Raw genomic sequence first — 6,307 nt, forward strand, 5'->3', positions numbered from 1 at the left:
TCGAGGATTGCTTTGAATATTTGAAAGGATGTCAAGGATGTTAGAAATTTGGCAATATTCAAAGGGCACCCGCATCGGCCATGAATCCTATTATTAAACCTTGGCCGTTCCGGGGATGGGCTATTGATCTAATCGGCTAAATTTATCCGCCATCAAGCAAGGGGCATAAGTTCATATTGGTTGCTACTGATTATTTCACCAAGTGGGTTGAAGCTATTCCTTTGAAGAAAGTAACATAGGCCAACATGATTGATTTCGTGAAAGAACACATTGTCTACCGATTTGGGATTCCTCAAACGATTACTACCGATCAGGGTACCATGTTCACATCGGGAGAGTTTGATGAATTTGCGATCGGTATGAGGATTAAAGTGTTGAATTCTTCTACTTATTATGCTCAAGCCAATGGGCAGGCCAAAGAATCTAACAAAGGAATTATTAAACTCATCAAACGAAAGATTGAAGAAAATCCTGAAAAGTGGCATACATTGTTGAATGAAGCTTTATGGTCATATCGGATGGCATGTCATGGATCGACCAAAGTTTCACCTTATCAGTTAGTGTATGGACATGATGTAGTGCTACCATGGGAAATTAAGACTAGATCTAGGCGACTATCTTTTCAAGATCAGTTGGCTACCGATGACTATGTTACTTTGATGAAAGATGAGTTAGACGATTTAGCAGGGCATCGGCTGAGGGCTCTGATAAGTATAGAAGAAAATAAAAAGAGAGTTGCTAGATGGTATGATAAAAGGGTAAAAGCTAAAGAGTTTGCCGATGAAGATTTGGTATGGAAGTTGATTTTACCAATTGGGACTAAAAGTTCAAAGTTTGGAAAATGGTCTCCTAATTGGGAAGGTCCTTATCAGATAAATCGGTCCACTCCTGGTAATGCTTATATTGTGGAAACTCTCTAAGGAGTTGAATTTCCCAGAGCATTAAATGGAAAATATTTAAAGAGGTATTACCCAAGCATTTGGGTTGATGCATGAAAGTCTAAGTGTCGATAATACTCCTATCAGCTGGATTAAGATGTATCTGGGACTGAGCATAATGTTTTAAAGGATGCCGATAACAATCCTATCGGCTAGACCAAAATAATTAGAAGTTTCTAAAGGCAAAGCAAGACAAGTTGCCGATGAAGAACTCATACATTCAGCAAGGCTTGGATGGCTGATATGGCGCGCAGGCGGATTTGATTGGCTTCCTCTATCTCCCGGATGTCTTCATCGGCATAACCTTCCACTGGCTTCAGCTTCTTCTTCATCTGCAGCGCCTTGCGAGCCCAGATGTTTCGTTCCTGCTAAAGAGTTTTGATCATCTTAGGTAGTTGGTTTTCTTCTTGCTGGGCTTGGGACAGAGCTTCTTCCACTTGTTTGAGTTCAGCCAGCAAAGCCTCCCTTTTAGCCGATAGAGTGGAGATCTTTTGCTTCAATTCATCTCCTAAGGACTGCAGGATGCCGATGCTTTTGTGCTTCTCATCGGCGAGGCGCTTCACTTGCATTTTCTCTTTTGAAAGTTGGGCATGAGTGGCTCTATCGGCAAGACGCTGGGTAGCCTTTTGGTACTAGAGTTGGCGGCTCTCCAAGTGTGCAGCCTGGAAGAGAATTTCTTCGGCATCGGCTGGGATTTGACCCCTAAGAGCTTTGAACAGAGCTTTGGCTGGATCAGAGTCATCAACCAATTGAGCAGTGTCTTGGTGTAGCAAGGCCAGCAGATCCTCCAGTTTTGCTCTGATTTCTGCCGATGAAATCCCTATTGCTTGAGAGGAGCTTGCTTCCTCGCCTTCATCATCGGAAATCTCGATGGCAAAGGAAAACAAGCTGTCCGGAGAGTCTTGTTCCTAAAAAAAATAAGATAAGCTATTTGATGATCGGATATTAGTAATATAAGGAATAGAAATCAGATGACTTACTTGTTTCAAGGCTATTTCACGCCTCTGACTAGTTGACGCTGTTGGTACCACGGGTCGATCGACTGGAGTTGCCAATGGAGCAATGTCAACTGAAAAGATAATAAGGTTGCTTATAATTTGAAGAGGTAAATCCATCGGTGATAATGTTGTGGACAGTACTTTACCTTGTGGGGGTACAATGCTTGTCTGTTCTGAAGGAACCACCGATGGTATGATTGGATCTACCGGATCGGCAGTCTGCTCAAGTACGTCGGCTAGCGTTTCTTGAGGCTGAGGTGCTGATTGAGGAGGGATTGGTGCTTGCTGAGTCTGGGCTTCTGGTGAAGAAGGGGATGATTCCACATGAATCGGCGACACTGGATGAGGAGGAGAAGGTGTTGTTGTCTTCTGACGTTTTGCTTGTGACTTGGTGCTTTTGGGGCCTTTTCTCTTGACTTGGCTGGACTGGGGGGCATCGGCACTTGTCTTGGTACTTCTGGTCTTTGCCGATTTACTAGTTTGCTGTTACAATAAACAAAATTTTCATGAGTCCAAATATGAAAGGATGTTAATGAGAATTTTTGCTAAAAGATAGAAGTTACCGATGAGGTTCCCATGGCAACCGATGTGTCCTGAAAAAATCGTATGAGTATAGAATGGGATCGGTATAAATTGAGGAAATCAAAGATTTACCTTGAAAGCTTGTGCCAAGGTAGCAGCGGCAACCGATGGAGATGTCTATCTTCTTGAAATGCACATTCCGGTGCAATAGAGCTGCTAGGCTTGGTGCATTGTTGCCGATTAGAGAAATCGGGCCTGATGGAAGGAGCTCGATCGGCTTTCACTTTTCGACGACTTCGTCATATTTTCTTTTTACTACGAGTTCTTAAGGATTCTTCGAGTCAATCTCGACGAGTTCTCAAGTTCCGCGTGAGCACCTCTTGGCCGTGACATCCGGGCGCATCGCTGTTGACGGGACCAAAGTGTTCGAGTTACCACATTTGTCGGTTGTAAGGTCAAATCGGCTGGCACGCCTTAACGTTTGAATCGGGTATTAGCCATTTGTGTTTGCAGATCAGCTTTTGCACCAACAGAGGAGAAATCATTATCAGAGGATGTAATACTCCTAGTGTTAGCTTGCATTTTAACTATGAGCATTGCATAAACATAAGCATCATCATGCTCATTCATAAGCATCCATCATGATCACATGTCATCGTATGTATACCATGTATGATTAAATTGCTTGTGTGAATTGATTTGAGTGACTTTAGTGGGTGACCAATGCATGTAAGTGTACAATCTTTTCCAAAATACTTTAATCATGTTTAGAATAACATTTTGAACAAAGTTTGTGTTGGGGGTTTTGTCCAAAAATACCCCTAAGTCATGGTTAGCCCTAGGTTGACCTAGTTGACCCCCTAGACCTCTTTTCAAAGATGTTTTATGAAACTGGTGTTAGAGACCTTGCATGTAAATGACACCTAAAACAAAGTTGTAGTAAATTTCATGAGCCACAAAAGTTATGTTGATGACTTTTTATGAAAATGCATGGAACCTGACCAAAAGTGGCCCACAAGCCAGGAAACAGTGCTGTTTCTACACTTAGCCAAATTTGGCTAAGTCTGGAATCCTACAATTTCGACATAGGGTGATTGGGGGCTTTGCAGTTTGAAATCCAAGCCGAATTAGACTTGGATCATGTAAGCAAACTTGTAGATCTCCTGTAGCTCTATCTAAAGGATCAAATTTGAGCCAAAACCATCGAGTGAGCTGAGAGTAAAACGTTGTCAAAGATCGAGTTTCAGTCTCTGTGATTGAGCGATTCAGAAAACGTTTCAGTTTGGACAGTCGCCGTCCGCCGCCGCGTGTCCGGCCAGGTGTCGGCCGTACGCCGTCGACGGCCCCTCCTGTCAGCCCCGACGTCATCCACAAGACGCCACACACCGAGTGGACGCCTCAGACGCGCCATTCGCCCCTCCAGAGCGCCACATTGCATCCGCCTTCGTCCTCGGCGAGCTCCGCCGCGCTTCGGCGAGCTCTTCCGGCCACTCCTCCGCGTCTCCGGCCATGCCAGTCCACCCAGAGCTCCGCCTCGACGTCCACTCCTTTCCCTTAGCCGAGCACTAGTGAGGCCGCATTGCCTCCTCCGTCGCGAGCTCCACCTTGTCGGAGTTCGCAGAGATCACCGGCAACGTCGCCAGACCTCTCTGGTCCACCTCTGGCCGTGATTCTTCTTCCTATAGCTTCGCCTTGAGTCACTCTTGCTCGTCCGCAACCTCTACCGCGTCGCCGTTGCCTAGGTTCGCCGGCGTAACGCCGCGCAGCACCGCCGCTCCGCCATTCGCGATGGTGAGCACCCTAGGGTCCAGTAGAGCGCGAGTGAAGTAGGTCAACGGATTCGCCTTGAGGAGAGGAACACGTAGATGCCCTTGGATCCGACCGAGACCTCGCAGTCGTCGAGTTTCGCCAGCGACGAGCGTCTCCCCTGTCTCTGTCTCTCTGTCACATGGGTCCCATGTGTCAGCGGATCCCACCTGTCAGTCACTCAGTCTCACATCCCTGGTTCACTGTTTTGCAGATCCTGTGTTGATTTTGTAAAATTCATATCTTGAGTTTTACAGATCCAAATGATGTGGTTCCAATTTTGCTAGGTTTTTATGTTAATCTAGTTTTTATTAAAAATATGAAACATGGCATGTTTTTGCAGAAATAAATACATCTGATTTAATCTTGATTTTATAGGAGGTAATTATATCTTGAGATCAGTTGATCTGGTGGCCATGCAAATTTAGGGTGTTGTCACTTATGACATGAATAGGCTCTGATAAATTTATCATAATTTTTGGAAGTCTGATTGTGAAGTTAAAAATATTTCTTGCTTAAATAGGATTTTCTTGTGGTATTTTTAGTAAATAGAGTATAGCTCCTTTTATGGTGAAACTTGTTGAGTGTTGTACTCATATGTAAACAAAGCTCAGAAAAATCTGAAATCTGTTGTTTGACACTTTTTGATAGGGTTTCACATTTATGCCTTGCATGCCCTTGCTAGCTTGTTATTTTTGAAGCTCATAACCTGCATGTGCAAGTGCCCTAAAAATTTTACAGTAACCTTATGATAGTATAGATAGCTTGCTGTAATTTTCTTAGGATTTTTAGAGCACTTGTGGTATATGCTCATTAAATCACCTTAATAATTAAATAAATAGAAAATGTGATGATAGAAATAAGTTTAGACCTTGCCATGATGTTTTCTGGTGTTCCTTATACATGTTCTATCCACTGGTGCATTTGGTTTGAGCCAATGTTACATTATTGGTATGTGTAAAATATTACTTTTGCTATTTATGCCTTTCCTAGAGCATTCCTGAGCAGCTGATAGCTTTTGCTTAAGAACTAATTGAAGATGATGTTTTCTGGGAAACTTGTCTATAACAAACTTGTAGCTAACTTGCTTGTCTACTTTGTGTCCAAATTTCATGACATTTGGTTCAGTAGTTTAAAAGTTATGAAGGTTACAAGTAGCTGCTGCAAAGTGCTTGCTCTCTGGATTTTCCAAGACAGCCAGCCAACTTTGTATGTTTTAGCATATTTCGGTTGGGAATCATTCTGGGATGTCTAAAAGTGAATTGTAGACAATTTGCTAAGCTTTCCAGAAAGTATCTATTTACTTAGTTTGGCCAAATAATGCTTAAGTTATAACTGAAACTTGTGACAAGTTGGTCTGTCTATGAAACCAGTGACTGAGTAGGAGTAGCTAAGGTTGATTAACTTGTCCAGTTAGCCTCTCTACCAGAGAAGAAGTATGCACTTACTTGTTATTCTATGATTCACTTAATTTTAGGAGTTTATGCCCATGTTTATACTTTGTTGTGTGTTCCTTGGCTCAGCATCATGACATATTGCATTTTTATGTGCATTCCCTATGTTTATCACCTTGTCATGCATACATAGGTGTACCCAAGGGAGTGACGGTACTGGAGTACGAACTGCCCGAGCCGGAGGAACAGCAAGAGGAGCCACCTCGAGGAGCTGAGGAGGAGGATCTGCCAGAGTGCCCTGACCACCGTCCCTCTACTTACATTGAAGGCAAGCCCCGGAGCATTATAAGCCTCCTACTATTTTGTTATCATGTCCAGCTATCAACTGATTATGGTTATATATTGTTGCATTAAGTGTTAGGTGTTGATATGATACCCTTGCTGCATAATTAACTACCTTGTCCACCTCCTACCTTACCTAAGTAGGTCCAGGATGGAAATGATGCTTAGCCATGCTTAGCTCGGTAGAAGCCGGGTGATTTCCTATCACCTGCGAGAAATAGGTGGATGCTGATCACGGTTGGCTATATTTGCTATCATGGAAATAACCATGTGCTAATAATGAACTTGAGACCGGGCGGGATGACGA

Source organism: Sorghum bicolor, chromosome 5 (assembly GCF_000003195.3).
Source record: "Sorghum bicolor cultivar BTx623 chromosome 5, Sorghum_bicolor_NCBIv3, whole genome shotgun sequence".
Taxonomy (NCBI): Eukaryota; Viridiplantae; Streptophyta; class Magnoliopsida; order Poales; family Poaceae; genus Sorghum; species Sorghum bicolor.